Source organism: Protopterus annectens, chromosome 2.part2 (assembly GCF_019279795.1).
Source record: "Protopterus annectens isolate FY-2018-M chromosome 2.part2, PAN1.0, whole genome shotgun sequence".
NCBI lineage: Eukaryota > Metazoa > Chordata > Ceratodontiformes > Protopteridae > Protopterus > Protopterus annectens.
The window spans coordinates 131,660,198-131,684,615 of NC_056730.1; the positions used below are offsets into that span (position 1 = coordinate 131,660,198).

The 24,418-nt window shown below is 40.6% G+C and overlaps 1 protein-coding gene across 2 annotated transcripts in view; it reads left to right on the forward strand.

Annotated features, from left to right (window-relative positions):
- The window catches only part of RAB3C (RAB3C, member RAS oncogene family), a 1,959,298-nt gene that overhangs the window by 1,738,286 nt on the left and 196,594 nt on the right, over positions 1 to 24,418 (forward strand). The gene's annotated exons all lie outside the window — the stretch shown is intronic.

The following is a 24,418-nucleotide window of genomic DNA, read 5'->3' on the forward strand; positions in this document are numbered from 1 at the left end:
CTGTGCCTTTTGTGGTCTGCCAGTGATTGGCCAGACTACATCAGTATTCCATACTACACGGACAACTAATGTGCTGCTAACCAGTATCTACAATTCCAAAGTTGTGTGCAGTTGACTGTTACATTTTATGCACTCTGTCTAGGATACTTTCACCTGTGTACTGTGTATATGTATGGACCCACATTCATGGCATGTCCATCTTTCAGATGGTGACAGATATTGACATCTGGACAGTGAGTATGGACGACTGCTGTCATGGGTATTGCTGAGAAGCATTATGGTTGGCACTGCAGTTTTAATTTTATGATCTGATGAAGGCTGAATAGCCGAAAGTGCTTATCGTTTCTGTTTTCAATACAGTTTGTTGTTAAGTGTTTTGGTCTTCAATAAGCACTTATTTTTGTCTCTATTTGGTTGTTTTATTGGAATTTGCACAACTTTGCTGCTGCGGTGGTGATCTGAAGTTTCTACTTACATTTCAGTTTCAGACTTCTTACCCTTCAGAACTGACATACAACTGCCAGACCTGTTGTAGTCTGTCTGTGTAGGTCTGGAGGGGGGCTGTTAACCATTGCCATCAATTGGAGGCCTTAGCCCAGCCATTCTTTATGTTCATCTACACCTGTCCTGCCGGCTGAGGCTGGTGTTAGGTATGTGTGCCTCACTGACAGGCATGTGTGTGTCCTATGGACACACATTTGGGCCACCACATGTACTGCAGTGGGATTTGTCACCTTATCTAGTATTGCCTAGTATGTTGACACCAGTATTTGTTATGGATTTCATGTTGCCCATATAGGTGTCCACTATCTGCTGTCATCCCATTCAGCCACCCGATTCCCTTGCATGCTCACGTCCATACCATAGATACAACTATCAGAACATACTACTCCATTCAGCAATTGATAGGAAGACTGCCTTACCTTGTGGCCAGTATTGAGGACGGTGCTGGAGGGCTGACGATGTCGGATGCACATAGTACACTCCCTATGCATGGTAAAGCACAGTTAGTATCATGTTTGGGATCCATTTTACTGTATGTGCGAGTCAGAGAGAGGTGTTATTCCCTGGGTCCCTACCATGTCAGTGTATGTGCTATGCATTGCCTCTTTGCCAAGGCCTGGGCATACTGGGCATGCCTCGTTCTGCCTACATGGTCAGGCTCAGGTTGTTCCTCCTCCAAGTCCCTCTGTGCCTGTGATAGCCTTGGCAATGGTGGGGGGCTGTTTGCCCTTGCCCCGTGCTGTTCCTGCTGCAGCTGTTTTCACAGGATCATATTGTGTAACATGGCACATTTGTGTACATGCAGCTGGAGAGTACTGCAAGGCTCCAATGGATATGTCCAAGCAGTGTAACCATGACTTGAGCATCCCAAACACATGCTCTATTATGATTCTGGTTTCTGCATGTGCCTCTTTATGGAGTTCTTGTTCAGGTGTGTGTGCATTTCTGAGGGGTGTCATCAGCCACGGCTCCAGTGCATAGCCAGCAACCCCCACTAGGTAGCTGTATGGGATGTCCCCACTGGCAAATGACTGATACAGCTGTGTCATATGCCAGATGTGGGAGTCGTGATAGTTTCCAGGGCTGCCAGCACATTAATTCAAGATAATGCTCTGGGGATCGCATACGACCTGGCAGTTGATGGAGGGGAAGCCCTTGTGGTTTATGTTGACCCTACTCCACTCACTGGGTGATGCTTTGATATGTATGTCTGTGCAGTCTATAGCACCCACTACCTCAATGTCTTCTGCTATTTGGTGGAAGAGACGCATATTGCTTGTCAATGCCTCATGGGTATTGAGGAAATATATGTGCTCACCAGCATGTGCTGACATGGCATCCAGGAACTTGTGGAGTACCTTGGATGCTGATGCCTGTGAGATCCCCATGATATCCCAAGTTGCCCTTTGGGAGATACCTGTGACTAGTATTCTTAAGCCTACACATACCTTGGTATCCACTGGGATGGGTTGCCTTCTGTTGGTTCTGTGTGTGAGGCGTGGCCAGCACAGCTCAACAATTTGCTGTAGAATGTCCCTGTCCACGCTATCACAGTTCACTATCTCCAGCTCATGTAGCTCCTGGTAGGTTACCCTGAATCCTCCATCTCTGGAATAGACTGCCCATACATGTCAAGCAGAGTGCCTCATTGGCCCTCTTCAAAAGGAACCTTGATGATTGGATGAGAGATAGGAAATTCAACCCAGGGATCATGTCAGTCACCCTGCTAGACAGGGGTCCAGAGAAGTAAATATTGTGGGAAGAAATATCCAGGGAATTGTTATGGCTAGGCTTGCATAGGCCCTAGGGCCGATAGCCTAGTACCAACCTATGAACCTATGAACCTATGAGTCTGTACACTGTTCTCCTTCTCCTCACTGTGCATTGATCATCAGCATTCACATCCTCACCACCCTCAGCCTCTTGCACATATTGATGTATGAGAGCGACAGCAGCCCCTAACATTTTGTTTGTTTTGTCAGGTAAAATTTCCTCGTCTGTGTATGCTAGTGGTGTGGAGTTTGTGGGAAAAACCAGACTGGAAGGAATTTGCATACTTTATAGTAGTGTGCTAGGCTGTTCCATGTGTAATTGGCTGATTCTGATACATTTCTCCTGCTAGCTATGCTAGTTCTCCTTGATTGCCTTCCTACTGCTGTTTTCCCTTCCCATTGCCTTCCTGTTTAAGCCCCAAAGTGCAGCGCACATACCCAGTGCTCAGATGTGAACAGAGGTGCTATCTCCTGTTTTTTTTTTTTTTTTTTTTTTTTTTAAACCCGATACATGGAGCGCACACCTGTTCAGGCAATGTAAACACTGCTAGGCAGCCTCAGACACACACCCTTCATAGCTGTGATTAACTAAGGGAAAACATGGGCCACAGAGCTCCAGTAAGCTTGCAGCATGCATGACACTCCCCCTTATGAGGTCATCCACCTGTTATACTTATACCTGTTATACTGTTGCTACACCTACACAGTTGGGTGCAAGCTAACACTGAGAGGAAATATGTGATTCAGTATCAGTCCTCTTATTTGCATAAAACAGAATGCTAATTCATAGTTACTACACTCACAATGAGCCCTCCCCCTTAGCAAGCACTATTCCCTGGTATTGTTGTCTTATGCATGCCATTGACTATTATGGCAAAATGCATTTGGGTTTAAAAACCTATTTCCAACTTTTTTTCTTATTTTCAGGCTGATCCCGTTTGAGCACCGCTGCCCTACGCTTAAACGTTCGAGATCAGCCAAAAAAAAAAACTTATTTATAAAATTGCAACTATTTTTCATGCCAATGGCCATATATTTGGCCATTGGCATGCCTACTACATCGAATACATGCTTTCTTTTGAGCTGTCATGCCTCCGTTTTGTAATTTGCAGAAATGTATTCAGTTAGTAACCGAATACATTTCAGCAGGTTACACTATTCCTGCACTGACGCCTGCCTGCTTCCTGGATCACTAATTCACTTGATCTGCATGGTTTTCACCACAAAATGAGGTAATTAGCATATAGCAGTGGTGTCCATGCAGGAATAGTGTAGGAGTGTTTGTGCACATCCTGGGAGCTCGTTCCTGGATCGTTCATCGGCCATATTGCGTGCAGCAGCTCTTGCACTATTCCTGTACTCTGTGAGGAGCTTGCTGAATCTGGGGGATTACATTTTGGTAAGAAGCTCTGCAGGTCTGAATCCACTGTCTTTATACTTCTATACTTTTCTGTCATTTGTGATTTATTGAAATGAACTTTCAGTCAAATGGTTTTTCAGTCAGATTGTTTCAACCATTTGCATTTCAATCAAATAGTTATTCTATCAATTGGTAGTAAACCTATATCTCACTCTATTTATCTATGTATCTATCTTTATTATTCCTTACAAGTAACAAGGATAATTTAGTTGGGTTCTGATTTCCTGATCACACTGTGTCAGCTTCAATTTTTCTTGAATCTGTTCATTTTGTATTCTGTTTCCTGTGAAATCACAATTTGTGCAAGACTGCCATGCACTACAATGGGGATTTTTTTCTTTCCCCTCTGCTGTGCAACCATGAAGTAGGCATATACAAGTAGGAAGGGTGTGAGGGCAATGATATATTAAGCATTAAAATTTCTGTGGGAAAAGTGGCCCATTTTGAACCTCTGTGTCCATGACAATGATGTACAATTTTCACTTGCAAGACAGCTTGACTGCATAATTCCTGCCTTGTCCCAGGGTTCATAGGTTTCTACTAATCCTATGGCCAAAGAAGACAATCAAGAAATTGAGCCACATAGCCCGATACTTGTCAGAGTCTAGCGATGTCCCCCATTACGTTAATTTTCTCACATATTCCTGCTGAAAATTCACAATCATCTGTCCAGTCAGGTTAAGGACAGCCTGTTCCAGAAAAAGGGGGATACTTTGGCTTACGTATCTGTCAGGTCATCTGGTGTTGTTGATGTGATAATATAGGTGTAAGTCCTTTGGATGAGAGTTTATTTTACTACTGGTTCTAGAATCAGCATTTATTTACCACTGGTTCTAGAATCAGCATTTATTTTACCACTGATGTTAGAATGAGAGCTTATTTTACCACTGATTTTATTTAGGTGAAGGAGTTTAAGAATGCTGAGTTGTTCATAGAGCAGAAAACCTAACATAAATCACTCCACAGGAATCTGTATAATACTGAAAAGAGGGTCAGAATCATTGTCTATAAGAGTAGCTGGGGATACTGAGACCTGAGGTAGTTTTATTGAAGAAACAATGATGTCTCTCAAGCTGATTTAGGTGCTTGGTGAGGTACATGCCAAAGGATGCATTATATTCAATGACAGGCACAAAAGGGTTGAGTAAAGTGAGACTATAATTTATTTGCACCTTGAAGAGATGCCATGAAGAATAAATGTCCAGAGTAGAGGGATAAGGATTTTCTAACCATCACAGAAATGTGAAGCTCAAAACAGTCTTGAAAACATACATACCAAAGTCCATGATGACTGTTTCAAATGTATGTGGCATTTTATTTATATGATAAGCGCCAGTGACAGTAGGTTTATGGATTGAACCTATGCTGATTTTCCTGATGTTGAGGGTAAGCCCATAATTAATACATCACATATTTATTTGACTTAGCCCTTGCTTGTGAATTTGAGTATCAGAACAGGATTTCAAAACTGCCCCCAGTTTGTAATCATCAGAAACTTTGGTTAGCTATAGTCCCTCAAACTGGGCTTTTATGTAAAATAAATATATATCAAAGATAAAGGTCCCAGAGCAGAGCTCTGTGGGACACCACTGGTGATATTTTCTCTCTAGAGCAAATACTCCTGACCTTAATGGTATAGATTCCGTCAGACAGACAGTTACCTATCCAGCAAACTGTGTGTGAGGTACTCTTGAATTTGGAGAGTTGGTTAATAATTACATCATGCGGGATAATGTTAAAGACCTGGGCAAGGTTTAGACAATGATTTTTCTTTTGCAAAGCTGAAATAAGGTATATCCAGCATGGCAAGGTCACCTATATCATCGTTTATTAGCTCAGCTGTAATACATTCAATAGCTGTGCTAATAACTGTAGTCAGACTGAAACTCTGTAATTCCCAGGGTCAATAGAGGGTAACCTTTCTGCAAGGCCATCATAGCTGTGATTCTGCATTCCTCGTGGACATAACCAGTGGGAGACTCAGGTTGAAAAGTTAATGGAGGGGTTTTGCTAAGTGGGACATTACACTTTTCAACAGGCATCCAGAGATTCTCAGGACCCCCGGAAGAAGCGTTTTTAATTTTAGCAAGTGCCAGAAGGACTTGTCCCTAATTGATATCAAGAAAGGGGGTGAATTTTGGATCTGGCCAGTCTCAAGCCAACAAACTTTGAATGCCTTTTACCATTTTAGTAGAAGTACAATACACTATCAGTTGCACCACAGAGTCTTACCATACTCTTGGGTCATACCTTTTCTGTCCCATGTCAGTATTTCTGAAGGTGACAGCCCTGGTCATGACAGCACTGCTCAATGAGAAAATTGAGAAAGATATTGTAGCTTTCACAAGTTTTATGTAGGATTTTTGCCATAAAAAAGACACAGACTTTTATTTTTTTGACCAAACAGCATCACGGCGTTAGTCTGTTTTTCGTTGTTTTTCTTGTGTATGTGTGAAAGCAGTACAGTTGGCTATAAAAATGTTGCAAAAGATTCAAACTTAAATGATTTAATTACCACTGTTCAAGGGGTAACGCTGTGTGATATTATTATTATTATTATTTTAACTTGGATCCGTGGTGGTGGAGCTGCGGTAGCATTGTCTCCTCACAGTAAGGCACTGTCCGGTTCGATTCTCAGCTAGAGCGTCTTCTCCATGGAGACATGCATGAATGGGTGTACCTTCGTTGGAGGCTGTGCATCAGGGCTGGTAACTGAGCACGTAAAAATCAACTACCAATCATTAGCGGACCGGAGTTCCGCTGTGGCAACCCCTAACCGGGAAAAGCCGAAAGACACAACAATTATTATTTTAACCTGGCCATAGTTTGGTGCAGCTTGTGACTCTGTCAGTTTAACAGTCAACAATTTGGCACAACAATGACTGAGACAGTGGTCTCTTGCAGTATTGTCATCTACTGCATGTGGGAATCTTAGAGCACCATATACCTCTGGACAGGTAAGCTTTACATCAAGAACACACAAAGCAGTAATAAATGCATATAATATGTTTGTCTCTGTGGCAATGGGGTTATATCTACTTGTTTTATGTGCAGAATTTAATTCTAGATGTGGTAGTTCAATGAATTATCTCTAAATCCTACCCAACTCAGAAGAAATTAACAGCTATTAACTGTCACATCCTTATTTCAGGGAAAAAAAAATAATACTTAAAATGACCCAAGAAAACTGTACAGGAAAACATGAATTTTCACTATTTTGCTAGGAAACTTCTCTAAAGCCAACTTCATGCTACTCAAGTCAGAAGTTACAAACTTCATGACACCCATTCAAACGGGGACTGAAAGTTCGACTGCTGAGCCCTACACTAAGGCACTGCATGAGCACATCCACTCATGCATGAATCGTGCCATCCCAAATAGAACCAAGATGCTCTCCTCCAAAAAAAGAAAGCCAATCTGGTGGTCCCCGGTGATAAACAAACTTTACAACAAAAGGAAGAAACTGTTGCAGAAAAGAGGAAAATCCCAGGATGCAAAAAACTCCCTTACCAGCCTCAGTAAGAAGCTGAGATCCCTCATAAAATCCTTCAAAGCTAGTTACAAAAATAAAATTGCCAAAGATTCCAAATACAACCACAAGGCATTCTATAACTATGTCAAGAATCTAAATGACAATGCTCAGATCTGCTCTGAGCTACAACAGAATGGCATTAAATTTACTGATCCCAAGGATATTGGCAATATCCTGGCAGATCGATTTAGTGCCAACTCCCCCCCCCACCCCCTAAAGGGCCCATCTCAATACCGGAAGATTGCCAAATTCCAGTAATAATGGTCACACAGGTAAAAAAACGCCCTCTCCAAAGCTAAGAATACAGCATCCATGGGACCAGATGACATCCCAGGCTGTGTACTACATGAACAACAAAATGAACTGGCACCTCACCTAAGTGTCATGTTTAATCATACCCTCACCTCAGGCTTCATGCCCACTGAGTGACACACAGCTACAGTTATCCCACTCTAAAAGGGGAGATCCACCTTGGATACCGGGAACTACTGCCCCATCAGTCTGACGAGCCTGATGTGCAAGGCCATGGAACTTATTATCATGGAACATATAAACAAAGACATTGGTAACCTAAAAACAATGGCCCCACCCAGATTGGGTTCATGAAGGGCTGATCTTGTCTCCTGAACCTGATTGACTTCTTCGAATCAGTCTCCAGAGCCCTGGACAATGGTAAAGCAGTCCACATAGCCTATCTGGACCTTGCCAAGGCCTTTGACACCATCCCCCACTCTGGAATCATAGATAAACTTACTAAGCTGGGCATTAATCCCTACATCACTCAGTGGGTTGCCAACTGGCTTACTGACAGAACCCACACTGTTAAAGTAGCTGACTCCAAATCCAGCTCTAGGCAAGTGACAAGTGGAGTACCTCAGGGTTCAGTCCTGAGACCTCTCTTGTTTGGCATCTACTTCTCTGAAGTACAGGCCAACACTAATGGACTGTGGCTAACAAAGTTCGCAGTTGACTGCAAACTGGGAGCCATTATTGAATCCCCAACTGATGTCGATACTCTACAAAAGGGCCTTACAGAAACAGATGCTTGGTGCCAGAGCCATGGACTCAAGCTCAATGCCAAGAAATGTATAGTTATCTCCTTTGGGAAAAACATGTACCTGTGAATTACCACATAGGTGGCAGTACGCTAAACACCGAAAGTATGATAAGAGACTTAGGGACACAGGTGGACAGTGGTCTCACCTTCAATAACCACATCACCACAACAGTCAGGAAATCCTATGTGGCACACCTCATCACTAAGGGCTTTTCAAAAAAGGAGGTCATTGTCCCACTGTACTCATCCTTGATTAGACCCATTATAGAATACAATGCCCCATTTGGTATGTACCTCTCAAGACATCTGCAACAACAGGAAATGCCACAGAAATACCTCACTAAAAGAATCACAGGCCTAAAGCAGATGCCTTATGCTGACCGCCTTAAAAAACTCCAGCTATACTCTGTTGCATATCGTGTACTCTGAGGCAATCTTTGCTTAACATACAAGGCCACGTCAAACCCAGAGGTGTTGGACACGCTACACTTAAAGAAATCCCAATCCCTCAGAGCCACACACTTCAGGGATCTAAACCTTGTCATCACAATAAACAAAATATGCTAGAGGGATAGGTTCCTGACCCAGAGACTCCCCAGACTCTGGAATAGACTGCCCATACATGTCACGCAGAGCACCCCTTTGGGCCTCTTCAAAAGGAATCTTGATGACTGGATAGGAGAAAGGAAATTCACCCCAGGGATCATGTCAGTTGCCCTGCTAGACAGGGGTCCAGGGAAGTAAATAGTGTGGGAAAAAATAGCCAGGGAATTGTTCTGGCTAGGCTTGTATCGGCCCTAGGGCCGATAGCCTAGTACCAACCTATGAACCTATGAAAATAAAAATACAAACACTTATCCTGAGTAATTTATTTTGTTATATATACAGAGTTTTTAAAAGCAGAGATATAACATATGTATTATTTTAGACAAAGTAATGCTCCAAAGTATTTTATTTGTTTATCTATTTATTAATTTGTTTTTATTCAGTGGTTTGTTATACATGCTATGTTTAGGCAAATATTTGAAGTGATCATTTAAAATTGCTTTCAGTCGGATGTACTACTCTGGAATCCTATCATACCTGAGACCTAAAATTGTTACTGCTTTGTGTTCTAAATAAGATATGGCTGTACTGATGTAAAATAGGGCATTTGTATGTGTTGACCTTAACCGTTGATTTCAGGTGAGTCTGGACCATTAAGAAATCAGGCAGTCTGAGAAGGACTGAGCAGCTGATGGCCTGTTTTCTACCTATAACAGTTCAACCGTGTCACACAGCCCCACTCTGGTATACTGTAGGTGTCATAGTACACAGCTCATCAGGAATACAGTACATGAGACACAACACAGTTATAAATGTCAGGATGCACATCTCTTATCTAGTTAGGAAGAAAGTGGTTTGCTGCCACTGGAATTATGGACCCTATGAGTAGTGGCCCACTGAGACTCCTAACGTAATAGCCCCAAAAAAGGACCTGGAAAAAAAGCATCTAGAATGATGATGAGGAAGGTATTTGGTGCAGTAAACATAGTCATGAAGTGATGACTTATCTTCATTTGGCATTCTGATAGGGATTTGGTAGTTTCCCAGAAATTTGTGTATCACTGATTTGCTTGGGAAGAGAGAAGATATGATTGCATTAAATGGCTGTATGGTAATTTTTATCTCACTAAAGAGTAACTACACTGTTTTATATATCAGACAAATCCATTTTAGAGTTTTTCAACCTTAACTTGGAATGTGAAATGTTGAAATATTCACTTTATATGATAAACAAACCAAATGATGAAGCAAGTCCAGTCTAATAAACCAGCAACCACTTTTTACAGGAAATGCAGAACAGTATCCAAGGACCAAGCAGCAATAAATGTTTTCTTTCACCAGAAGGACTTTAATAGTTACAAGTGCACTGTGTGGACAAAGCCCCAAAAATAGGGACAGATTTTAAACACCGCGGTGGTGGCTCTGCGGTAGCGTTGTCGCCTCACAGTAAGATGCTGTCCACTTCGATTCTCAGCAAGAGCGCCTTCTGCATGGAGACATGCGTGAATGGGTGTACCTTCATTGAAGGTTGTCTGTCAGGGCTGGGAAGCCGGTACATAAAAATTAACTACCGATCATAAGCGGACCGGAGTTCTGCTGTGAAGACCCCTAACCGGGAAAAGCCAAAAGACACAAACAAACAAACTCTCGCAGACTTAAAAAGTTGTTATAATAACATGATGTGTGTTAGCATACATCTTCTGAAAGATATGAAGTCTGAAACTCAAATGTATGTCATTATTTAGTGACTTCAATCCTTGGTGATTTATCAGAAAACCACAAATTTTATAAGGAGTGGAACAAAAACATGAAGTAAAAATCTGGACATTATGCGAAAATCTTGACAATTGAGAAATAACTAAACTGGTCTGGTTTAGCACTTTCACCTGATTCATCTGATTAAGACATTATCAGAACCTGCAGAAAACTCATTCACCGCTTTCTTTTATCAGTTCTCAATCGCATTACCAAAAATGTAAAGGTACAAGTACAAAATGCAAACATTGTAAAATTGTATAGTTAATGAATGACAATTCAGTTGTGTATAAACCATCCTAAAATGTTAAAAAAAGTTGAGAAAAAATGTTTCATAATTTAATAGCTTAAATCCAAAGGGCACAGTTATTAACACAATCATTTTGTCCAGCTACATTGGCATTGATCCTTAACTGCTGTTGTGACTCTTTCATTTTGAAAAGAGTTCTCCACTCCTAACCTCTGACAAATGTCCACCTTTTCTAAACCCAAAAATAAAAAAATGTTTAAAATTTAAACATTTTACTGAATGCTTAACTAGAGTGCTGGTTAAATTACCCCTTTTAATACAATACATTTGCTGGTCTATTCTTTGTTTTAAAGCATTAATAGTTTACCAATATAGAAAGCCTTGCAAGGTTCACAGCAAGCAAGGTATACCACACTAGGTGTATTACAGTTATATCAACCAGGTTTTCTCTATTTTCATAGAGTAAGCATTTAAAGAGATGGGTTTGGCATAATGATTAAGATCTTCACCTTATAGATGCAAGGTACAAGGTTTGGTTCTATCCTCAAGTTGTTAACTAAACCTAAAATGGCCTTTCAGTGCAGCTAACTTAGTGTTAGACGTCTGTGGTAGTGCTAGCATTAAATACTGTGTTCTGCAGCTTGTATAACTAAAGAGGCATAATAGTGCCTGTTTCCACTGTATTAATGGCACTGCAATGCACATATTTACCACATTTATGTATTTGCACACAGTTTCCACCCATGTGCTGTACTTTGTCTCTCAATCAAGTTCTTAAAATTACACCTCCTTCTATACACAAAATTAGGTGCAACTTCTACAATGTGAGCAGTTTTGCCTCTTCTAACACCCATGAACATTTGTTGAATTGCATTTGCTATTTTTTCAGTTTTGGAGTCAATTGAAAAAATATTTGGGTATGTTTTGCTTCATCTGTCATTGCTTCACTTTTATTTGAACAACAGTTACACAGGGCATATTTAAAAATTGACCTGTATTTTGTCTCTCATCCATTGTTCTATATTCTTTCTGTTCAATTAGCTCTTGCGGGTAGCCCCTGTTTAGGAGTATCCCAATTGAGTTAATAGTCCAAGCATGAAATATTTTATCATCAGAGGTGATTTTTGATGCTTTAGCAATTTGACTTTAACAACACTCTTTTTATAGAAATGAATTAAAATATAAGATTAAAGCTAGTAAGTTATGAAATATTTTTTCAACAGTTTTTTTTTTTACATTTAAAAAATGGGCGAAAGAAAAAAATCTTTCGATGCTTGGTCCCTAGATACTGCACTGTGTTTCCTGCTAATAGTCACTTTATATGATAGCTAGAGGCAAAATGAAGAAATGCATATCAAATATATTTAAATTCAGTACTAAATTAGATTGCTAGCAAACTGAGATTACATGTTGTTTTAAGTTGCAAAATATGATACAATTGTAATACAACTGGTACAAGGGCATGAAGGGGGAAGGACATTTCTTCACTGGGGAATCAGATGAAGGATCTGTCATACAATTTTAAATTAGGCAGCAGTTGACAGTAATGTCACTTGTTTTAGAATATGTATTTTTCTCATGTGGTAGGAATGTCTATTTTCATATGTCACTCAGCACACAGTCACAAAGCATTGGAGTTAATTGATCTCAAGTTATAAAAAACCTTGTGACATTGTGGATATCTACATAAATACTTTGCTGTTTTAGCTTGTTATGTTGTCCTTCATTAGACCATGGGAGTCGGATTCAGAAAAAACGTTGTGTATTATGTTGGATATTTTATCATGGTTCCCAGACACATGTTAGGAATCTGTGATTCAAAGAAAAGGCTTATGCCAGTGGGTATTGCATCGTAGGTAGTGCAGTTAGTTGTCTGAAATTATCAACATCTTCTTTCGGCTGTTCCCATTAGGGGTCGCCACAGCACATCACCTGTTTCCATTTCTTCCTGTCCTCTGCATCTTGCTTTGTCACACCAACCACCTGCATGTCCTTTCTCACCACATCCATAAACCTTATCTTAGGCCTTCCTCTTTTCCTGTTACCTGGTAGCTTCATCCTTAGCATCTTTTTCCCAATTTACTCAGCATCCCTCCTCAGCACATGTCTAAACCAATGTAATGTGCCTCTCTGGCTTTGTCTCCAAACCTTCCAACCTGGGCTGACCCTCTAATATACTTATTCCTAATCCTGTCCACCCTTGTCACACCCAGTGCAAATCTTAACATATTTAATTCTGCCACATCCAGCTCAAACTCCTGCCTTTTTGTCAATGCCACTGTCTCCAACCCATATAACATAGCTGGTCTCACTACCCTCTTGCAGACCTTCCCTTTCACTCTTACAGGTACTCGTCTGTCACAAATCACTCCTGAGACTCTTCTCCACCCACTCCATCCTGCCTGTACTCTCTTCTTCACCTCTCTTCCACACTCACCGTTACTCTGAACTATTGACCCCAAGTATTTAAACTCATCCACCTTTGCTACCTCTACTCCTTGCATCCTCACCATTCCTCTATCCTCCTTCTCATTCACACACATATATTCTGTCTTAGTCCTGCTGACCTTCATTCCTCTTCTGTCTAGAGCATATCTCCATCTCTTCAGGGTCTCCCCCACCTGTTCCCTACTCTCACTACAGATCACAATGTCATCTGCAAACATCATAGTCCACGGGGACTCCTATCTGATCTCGTCTGTCAACCTGTCCATCACCATTGCAAATAAGAAAGGGCTCAGAGCTGATCCTTGATGTAACCCCACCGCCACCTTAAACGCATCCGTCACTCCCACCGCAGACCTCACCGCTGTCACACTACCCTCGTACATATCCTGTACCACTCTTACATACTTATCTGACACTCCTGATTTCCTCATACAATACCACAACTCCTATCTAGGCACCCTGTCATATGCTTTCTCTAAGTCTACAAAAACACAATGCAACTCCTTCCGACATTCTCTGTACTTCTCCATCAACACTCTCAGAGCAAAGATCACATCTGTAGTGCTCTTTCCTGGCATGAAACTATACTGCTGATCACTAATCATCATGTCCCTTCTTAACCTTGCTTCCACTACTCTTTCCCATAACTTCATGCTGTGACTGATCAATTTTATCCCTCTGTAGTTAATACAGCTCTGCACATCACCCTTATTCTTAAAAATCGGTACCAAAACACTTTTTCTCCATTCCTCAGGCATCTTCTCACTTTCCAAGATTTCATTAAACAATCTGGATAATAACTCCACTGCCATTTCACCTAAACACCTCCATGCCTCCACAGGTATGTCATCTGGGCCAACAGCCTTTCCATTCTTCATTCTCTTCAAAGCTATCCTTACTTCCTCCTTGCTAATCCATTGTACTTCATGATTTACTGTCCCTACATCATCCAACCTTCTCTCCCTCTCATTCTCTTAATTCATCAACCCCTCAAAGTACTCTTTCCATCTCCTCAACACACTCTCCTCGCTTGTGAGTATGTTTCCATCATTATCCTTTATCACCTTTACCTGCTGCACATCTTTTCTAGCTCGGTCCCTCTGTCTAGCCAATTGGTACAGGTCCTTTTCTCCCTCCTTAGTGTCCAACCTTTCATACAACTCTTCATATGCCTTATCCTTAGCCTTCGCCACCTCTCTCTTTGCTATGCACCTCATCTCCTTATACTCCTGTCTACTTTCTTCATCTCTCTGACAATCCCACTTCTTCTTTGCCAACCTCTTTCTCTGTATACTCTCCTGTACTTCCTTATTCCACCACCATGTCTCCTTGTCGTCCTTCCTCTGTCCAGATGTGATACCAAGCACCTTTCTAGCCGTCTTCCTTACTAGCTCTGCTGTAGTTACCCAGCTATTTGGTAACTCTTCACTGCCACTTGATCCTTGGTGCTGCCCTCACACTCCTCCTCCTCTTCTTGATAACCAATGTCATCCTACAAATCACTATCCTATGCTGCCTAATGACCCTTTCTCCGGTCACCACTTTACAGTCTCCAATCTCCTTCAAACTGGCCCTCCTACATAAGATATAATCCACCTGTGTGCATCTTCCTCCACTCTTGTATGTCACCCTATGCTCCTCTCTCTTGTTAAAATACGCATTCACCACAGCCATGTCCATCCTTTTCGCAAAATCCACTACCATCTGACCTTCTGCATTCCTTTGTTTAACACCATACCTATCCATCACTTCCTCATCCCCTCTGTTCCCTTCACCAACATGCCCATTGAAATCTGCTCCAATCACCACTCTCTCACCTTTGGGTACAGTCATCACCACTTCATCCAGTTCACTCCAAAATTTTTCTTTCTCATCCATTGCACACCCAACTTGTGGAGCATACGCACTAACAACATTCATCATTACACCATCAATTTCCAGCTTCATAAACATCACTCTATCTGACACTCTTTTCACCTCCAAAACACTCTCAGCATACCGTTCCTTCAGAATAACTCCTACACCATTTCTCCTCCCATCCACACCATGATAAAACAATTTGAACCCACCTCCGATACACCTAGCCTTACTCCCCTTCCATTTGGTCTCTTGCACACACAATATACCAACCTTCCTTCTGTCCATCATATCAGTCTGAAATTATATTGTACACAAATGAGCAATGAAACAAAATTAATCCAGGTTATGTGAACAAATTTCAAATTGCAAAGCACACAGAAAAATGCAAGCATGTACAATATAAGTGTCAGTAACCGTAGTGCTGGGTTAATTGAACCACCTCAAGTAACTATACAAAGAGCAGGGAACAATACCTGTAAGAACAGCTCCATTGCAGCATCTGCAGTGGTATCTGCAATGGACTTACCATAGCCTAACTGACTAAAAATTATGATTCGACATAAATAGTGAGTTACTGATTGGTATTTGCAGCATGTACAGTGCTCCTATTGTACATCAAGAATGGCATAGCGGTCCTGTAACCTGTGGATGCTAATGTGTGTTGCCTTGACTTTTGTGGCCAAATGGTGTTTCCAGTGTCCATCAGGAGCTAAATTAGTGGTTTGCAATGTATCTACCTGTAGATGTTGTGTATGTTCCTAGATGTGTTGATAGAACATGTGGAAGATCATAATCTTTTCCTGTGGACCCCATAAGAGATAACAATACCATGCATGTCTTTTATGAATCTTCAGTCACTCCTTAATCTTAGGTGCCACAGATTGTACCTATGGAACTCAAAGTGCCAAATGGTCTTTATAGGGATATCTATATTAAAAGGAAAGGCCATACATTCTTTAGAGTCAGGTGATGAGAAATGTAGACATCTTCAGAACAAATGAGTTTGTTTGGTATACTAGCAGTATGCATGATGCCAGAAAATGGCACATGTGTATGTTTTACTGCTAATTTCAGCATAATAAGTTAGGGCCACATAAAAGCATAATACATCTCCAGAGGTGCATCAGCTTGGTAACTGTCAAAAACATATTGCTTAGTATGCCTAAGCCCTAGCATGCTGTTATACTGTGTAGTAACCTCCAAAAAATATCTATAATGTATTACAGGTGACGATGGGTACCCCCACCCACCTGATAACAGCATTGCAAGTACCAAAGTATTAACACATATCATTTTAATGCTGTCAGGGGCAGACCTGTGTTGTTGTAGCAGGGTAGACTGTGTTATGCTGAGTAATTTCCAGACAAAACTATGACTAGATGACTATAAAATCAGTTATAGTTAAACATAGAAAAGAAAACATTTTTGGAAGTGAAGCAAGCCCTCCTGCACTGCCAAATGAGTGATTTACCCCCACATCGTATTGCCTATGTATACCAATTCCAGAGTCACACAACTATGGAAAAAACAGGAAAAAGTTCAAATGACAGCAACATTCTATGTGTTGTAATTCATCCAGTTGTGATTACTGAGTTGTAACATTCGCAAGTGGTTATTCAACTGTTAGTAGAATGACAACTGTGGAACTGTTAGTAGAATGACAACTGTGGAACATATGTTTAGGCTTCTCAAGACATGCTTTACATGTCATGACTAATGGAAGGAGTACTGTAGCATGTGCCTGAAAAGGTTAACAAGATCTTTTGCATATGTGCTAAGTTGCAAAACAGGATTGTCAGGAAATAGGTGGTCCAATGCCTCTCAACTGTCTAGAATTTCACCAAATTCCCAGAGATTTGCCTGATACTTTTGGTCAATACCTTGTTCAGGATTGCATTCACTAAATAGGGGCAGACATTTAAAATTCAGACTTCATATCTTTCAGAAAGTGCATGCTAATGCAAAATCTGTTCTTTTACCAACAATTCTAAGAACAATGTTTAAAATCTGTACCAAATTTTGGATGTATACCCCACCATTGTTTTTGTCTTTATTCCTGATTCTAGCACTAAGAGGCTGAGAGGTATGATCTCACCTCGGCCAGCAGCACCACAACAACCTCTTGTTGGTGATGAAAGGGATAGTAGTAATTGAGCAGCTGTATGCTTTGTGCTGAAATGCATGGTTTATTTTGAATTCAGAAAATAAAATATTACTGGTTAATGAATGAGAGCACTCATTTTATATTGCTTTGTTCTGAGTGGTGTAGGAGCAACATTATATGCACACAACTGTCATCAGTTACATATTTGTCTTTGGTTGGTATGTATCTATGTATCTGATTTCATTTTGTTTATATTTTTCATTTATGTAGTCATATGTTTTTCAGGTCAGCTAACAACAACGGCACAACTGATTGTTAATATCACTGATTTTGATCATTTTATCAGTGTATTTTAAGGTGTTCATATTCATCTTGTCTTCTATGCTGATTATTTCTGGTAGTCCAGCTGTATCATTGCCTGTCCTGTATAAGTGTGTGTGTGTGTGTGTGTGTGTGTGTGTGTGTGTGTGTGTGTGTGTGTGTGTGTGTGTGTGTGTGTGTGTGGTGTGCCAGCCAAGTTCACAGAAACACACATTCATATAGAACTACTTGACAGTAAGCTTTGATATATGCAGATGTGTTTTGCCGGTTTACTATCATTTAACTGAAACAGACTCAGTCGAATGATCATATCATCGACCAACATCCACAAAAACACACAACACCAAACTGTGTAATTGCCAAAATCCATCTCAAATGTGACTTAGGGACAAGCTTTAATACGGGTCGAGATAGGGGTGAGAGTTGTACTTCGGCAATATCAGAGTTCGACATTGCCAACGTTCAAGGTTCAGGTTTCGTGTGAAGTAGATTCAACTGAGTCTATTTCAATTAAATGATAATAAACCATGTTTTACCATGTACTCTATCACATTAACTGCTGCTTTTTCCATATCATCGCAGTTCCCGAGTTCCGCTTGATTATCTCAGCTTCATTGGGGATAGTATATTTTCACTGAAACCCTTCCTCCATCTTACATTCTAGAACATCCTCACATTTGACTCCTTAACACATGACTTTTGCACTGTGAAGCAGCTCATGTTTTTGAATCCATGCCCGGTGATGCTAATCCTACACTTAAGATGTTTGTTACCAAAATCCTACACTTCAGATGTTTGTTACCACTGCTTCATCTTTTGATTGTGCAAGAAAATGGTTTCTAAAGTTTCTGAAGAAAGAAAAAAATTGAAAGATGTAATAACACAGCTAAAAAAGTAAAATACCAAATATGTAAGTCATTTCTTTTTCGATTATTAGATTATAACATCTCTCGTCCATGCCTGCGCATGAAGTCCATTAAGATCACAACATAAATTTGTATAAAGGAGAACTGTTTCCTGTTAAGAAATTAATTGCATAAATAGTTTTAAGACATGATTTATTGGCTGCATTTAACAATTTGACACAGAACCTTGAAATGCACTGAGCATGGTCATTCCACAGAAATGTTTAGCAAGATTTCTGCAATAAAGTCAACAAAATGTCAATATATGGATTATTAAAATCAGGATCTGGTGACACCCTGATGTGGCTGAAAAACAAACATGGATACTACAAGTAATAATGTTTTTTTTTTTTTAATAACCTTGGATCTTTTCAAGAGGATATACTTTACATTACATTGGTCCAAACTTACTTAGACTGTAACTGAACATTATGTTAAAACTGTAGGATCTGTATTATACCAGAATTAAAAATTCTAAATTTATTTGAAATACATTAGTCATAAAGGTCACTGAACATCATTATTTGTGACTAGCAGTGCAGAAACACAGACAGGATTTTTTTCTTTGCATGGTCAGTGTCATAAATTAAGAGAGATTTATTTAAAATAGAATTCTTGTTTGGAATTGACATGTAATTCCCTCCATTCTTGCCTTAATATAATAATTAGCTTTTTAAACCAATACCAGTTGCCAGTTCCTCATCAGATTAAATTAAACATCTAGCTTCCTCTGAGGCATACTTCAGATGTAACAGAATTTTGCACTCCAGGTTCGTTGTATTGGTCAGAATACGTAGAGATGTGCTGCATGCCAGAGCATGGCTTGTGGTACACAGTGGCAAAACACTGCAACATAAACTATTTTATCTATCATCTATCTATCTATCTATCTATCTATCTATCTATCTATCTATCTATCTATCTGTCTATTTAGCTTTCTATCTGTCCATCTATCAATCTATTGTATTTGTTAACCACTTTGTAGGACACTGATCTCACTAAATCACTTTAGGGCTCAGTCCAGGGATACAAATGTAAACCAAATAAACAGATCAAAGAAAGCCAGTGTAACAGGACTCAGGACAGATTATATGTAAAAAAAAATAACAGAACTCATATATAGTACACGTGGACATTCAAATGGCAAATGTCTGCATATTTGAGCAGCTAGCTGTATTCTGATGTGGAAATCAGAGCAGTGCTAAAAAGCTGTGAATCAAACAGAGCAGAGCAAAATGTATATTGTATAACAAGGCAGAAGCCACACCCAGACTAGTGCTGACCTCTCAAGATTAGATGTCTGCATGTATCATCAGAAGGCACATGTTGGAGTAGGCTATCAGCAAGAACAGCACATTAATTGCTTATTGCACAGTGCAAGTGCATGCTATCTCATGTTAAGTCGCCTAGACACTTACTGGTTCCATGAAATAGGAGGCAAGAGAAATGTAGGACGATAAGAAGTGAGGGAATACAGCAAGAAGAGATGCATACAGAAGGAAAACAAAAAGGAAAGTCAATTTAGGAGGGGAGGGCGCAAATGTTTTGAGATCATATGTGCCTCAATATGTATATATATATATCTATATATATCTATATATATATATATATATATATATATATATATATATATATATATATTGAGAGAGAGAGAGATGCTGAAAGGATCATAGGAAGGCTGATAGGTAAAAAGAAGAGGAAAGGTGGAAAAATGCAGTCAATCAGGGAATGGCACATAAACAAAACAGTACAGGTAAATGGGTGACTGTACCCACAGTGGGATTGTGAGACATAGGCTGGACAGTGACAAAAGATGGGCAAGAGTAATAGGGGAGAGTGGGCAATGTACAATGGGTGGCACAGTGGGATGGAGTTGCACCTGACAGAGGGTGTGTTGGTGTATGGGAAGAGTGCTGGATGCCAACTAATCAGCCAAGAAGGATGTCAGTGTGACCCCAGATTATATGTTTTAGGGTAGCTGCCACAAACAGAGGCGTGCGTAAACACACAAGCAGCATGCAACAACCACCAAACATAATATCAGCAACAGGGTGGTGAATTTCATTGCTGCATTATGTTAGCTGTACTCTTTACTTGAATAATGTGATTCACAGACATACAATGAGTGAGCATAATTTGAATACATTTGATCAGAGTGCTATACACTTTCAGTTTATGCAGGTGTGCTGCCATTTTAAATGCCAAACCAAAAACAAAACCAGAAAAAAATGGTGCAGGAGCAATAATACAACAATTTGAAGCAGGTTTTTTGGTAACAAAGTTGTGTATTTTAATGAAGAGACAGCCCAGTGGGAGTACAGTGTCCTGCAGTACTGTGGTAAGAACGTAAGATGTATTTCTCAAGTATGTTGTACATGCCAGCCTGTGCTCTGGAACAACATATATGTATCTGTAGAACAGCTAACTGAAACTCACACCTACTGTGGATATAATTGCGAGGGTATCTCTTGTGCACAGCCCTCTTCAGGTCATCCCACAGATTTTCTACTGGACTTAGGTCTGGGCTCTTGCTGGGCCATTCCAAAACTTTCATTTTCTTCTGGTGAAGTCATTCTTTTGATGATTTGGATGTATGCTTGAGGTCATTGTCATGTTGAAAGATGAAATTCCTCTTCATCTTCAGCTTTCTACCAGATGCCTGAAGGTTTTGGGCTAAATGTAACTGGTATTTGGAACTGTTCATAATCCCCTCCACCTTGACTAAAGCCCCAGTTCCAGCTGAAGAAAAGCAACCCCAAAGCATGACACTGCCACCACCATGCTTCACCATGGGGATGGTGTTCTTTGGTGATATGAAGTGCTGTTTTTGCGCCAAACCTAACTTTTGGAATTGTGGCCAGAAAGTCCAACCTTGGTCTAATCAGACCATAACACATTTTCCCACATGCTTTTGGGAGACTTGATGTATTGTTTTGCAAATTTTAGCCAGGCCTGGATGTTTTTCTGTGTAAGAAAAGGCGTCCATCTTGCAACCCTAGCCCATAGGTCAGACATATGAAGAATATGGGAGGTTGTTGTCACATGTAGTACACAACCAGTACTTGCCAGAAATTCCTGCAGCTCCTTCAGTGTTGCTGTACATCTCTTGGCAACCTCCTGACCAGTTTTCGTCTTGTCTTTTCATCAATTTTTGAGAGACGTCCAGTTCTTTGCAATGTCACTGTTGTCCCATATTTTCTCCACTTTTTGATGACTGTCTTAACTGTGTTCCATGGTATATCCAGTGGTGTGGAATTTTTTTGTACCCTTCTCCTGACAGATACCTTTCAACAATGAGATCCCTTTGATGCTTTGTAAGCTGTCTGTGAACCATGGCTTTTGCTGTAGCAGGCAACTGAGTAAATGTCAGGAAAATCCTACTAGGACAGCTGAACTTTATTTGGGGTTAATCAGAGTCTCTTTAATTGATGGCAGGTGTGTACCTAAGAATACTGAATGCTGCAATTAAATCAAAAGGTGCTTCAACAAAGTATTAGTTTAAGGGTGTGCACAGTTATGCAACCAGCTTATTGTATGTTTTTTTTTTTTTTTTTTTTTTTTTTATATTTTTCCCCTAACAGATTTGCTTGTTTTTCAATTGAATTGTACAGGTTATAAGTCACATTAAAGGTGGGAAAAGTTTTGAAATGATTTATTGTGGTCTCATTTTTTATATCACAAAAACCCATTGTGCTGTATATCTGCACTGTAGTTTTGGGAAGGCAGTCCAGTCATACTGCTATCCATACACTATCCTGTATGTCCCAAACTGACATGCTGTGCGCACATGCTATGAGGATGCTTGTCGTGGGCCCCTCATGTGTAACCCTAAAAATCATAGTCCAGCATCCTTCTATTTCCTTGTATATCCATGTGTGGGCCTCTATGTGCCAGTGACATAAGCTGTAATCTTGCACATCTGCTCTGAGGTTTCACCTGAGTACCTTACTGTCCATGTCATAACATAGCAGTGGCACCAACTATGTTTCTGCCTCTGTCCAAACTGCAATGTTGAGTATACCTATCAAAAATAACTATTGTGTCCAGCAGTTACTGGCCTACACCAGTATTTCGTGTTTCCATTGGTGTCATCATGTTCTCAAGAGAGGGCAGACAGCAGGGACTGAATAAGCTTTTTGCAGCTTAGAATGACACCCTGGTGCAGCCACTCACAACCCATGAATACTGCCTGTTGAGGAGAGGGGGTACTTATCAGCTGCTAGAGAACCAAGTCTGGGAGGCATTTGTCTGTAACATCAGTTCAGTTTGCTGGGTGAAATTGCACAACAAAGCTATGTCTAAAGTGTTTCATCAACGTTTTCAGGTAGGTCTGCAAGAAGGTAAATATAACAGCAGAGAGGTCAGCCACCAGAGGGCATCAGCCTAACCGATAAGGAAGAGCTCATAGTGTCCTTACATGAAGATGGCGAAGGCAGAGTTGTTATATACTGAGGAGAGGGAACACGTTATGTTAGTGGCCAGGCCTCATGTGTCTCGTGTCTCAGTGGGAGAACACCACGTTAGTACCCATTTCAAATATATATATATAGCATTGATGCACATACAGAGTGTGGGCAGGCCACATAAACCAATGAATTTATTTCTCATAGGTATGCCGGCCATGTATGAACAAAGGAATATGTTCTGTATTTGCTTATTCTGTACCACTGTTTGCATGCCTAACAGAGGGCCTCATATGTAACACAGGTATTCAGGTTCAGTCTGTTCTGTCTTGTACTATATATTCACAGGCCAGATTGCCAATGCATTGACACCTTTACAGGGTGGGTGAGTAAGTTGATGTTCGTACCTGTAAAGGATCTGACAGTGATGCTCAGTCTGCAGCATGGCTCCCATTAAAATGTCACATAGCACTGCCAGTACTTTAGTGAAGCCATGGAGTGAAAATAAAATGTCATACTAAGTCCCACTGTGGTGGCATGCATTGATGCCATATCCACTTTCATGCAGAGCACAGCACCACTATCACTGACTAGTCCAGCAGTTTTGTCTGTGGAAAGGGATGGGTAGTACATTCTGAGATAATACTGGAAGGCATTACAGAGTACATAGTATCTTCCTGCTTGTTTAAGAGTTTCTCACTTCACCACCCAAATCATTACTGGACACATTTGCTAGCCATCTAGTGTAAGGATACCTTACCACTAAAACTGCATATAGGTCCCATTTCTGCAGGAGTGGTAGATCTCTGACATGGGAGGGGGGCTTTAGCCCTGCAACATCAAGGCAGCACAGTGGCTTCAATTCATGATGTCATAGTGATAATTTCTCCCAGTCAGGGTTATACAGCACTGCCCCCGCTTCACCAGGCAAAATTGCTTATAACATAAAGTGTACTTGGCCTCAACTCCTCCAGCTCTACCTCTGCACCCTTACTGTCACCCCTTCTGACACCCAGTGGTACTGTCTGTTATGCAAACACATTTCTAGAGGACCACTTTATCCACTTTCAGTGGCATCCCTCCCATCCAGGTTGTGATGTCAGCTACATATCATTGTATATCTTGCAAGCCATGGAAAAGATGACAAGTATAACTAACAGTGCATGCATTATGTTCACTTTGTGACACCATGCTATGCCTGTGTGATCACAGAGTGGGACTAGATGATGCCACCTCACATACAAGGCCATATACTGTGCCTGTATCTCTCTGGGGTACAAATTGTCTGCTTGCTGTTTCATCTTACCCTCATTGTTTTTACTTGCCATGGTTGCTGTGGTGGATCCAATAGGGGCTATTCTAGCAGGTTCAGAAATTCCCAGGATGGATGGCTGATCTACATGCTTTCTACTAATCATATTATGCAGCATGCAGTATAATAGGAACATCTTGCAGGCTATGACAGAGGTGTACTGCAGTGTCCCTAGATGTATCCAGACAATGTAACCAGGCCTTCAACAGAATAGACGTGCTTCACAGAA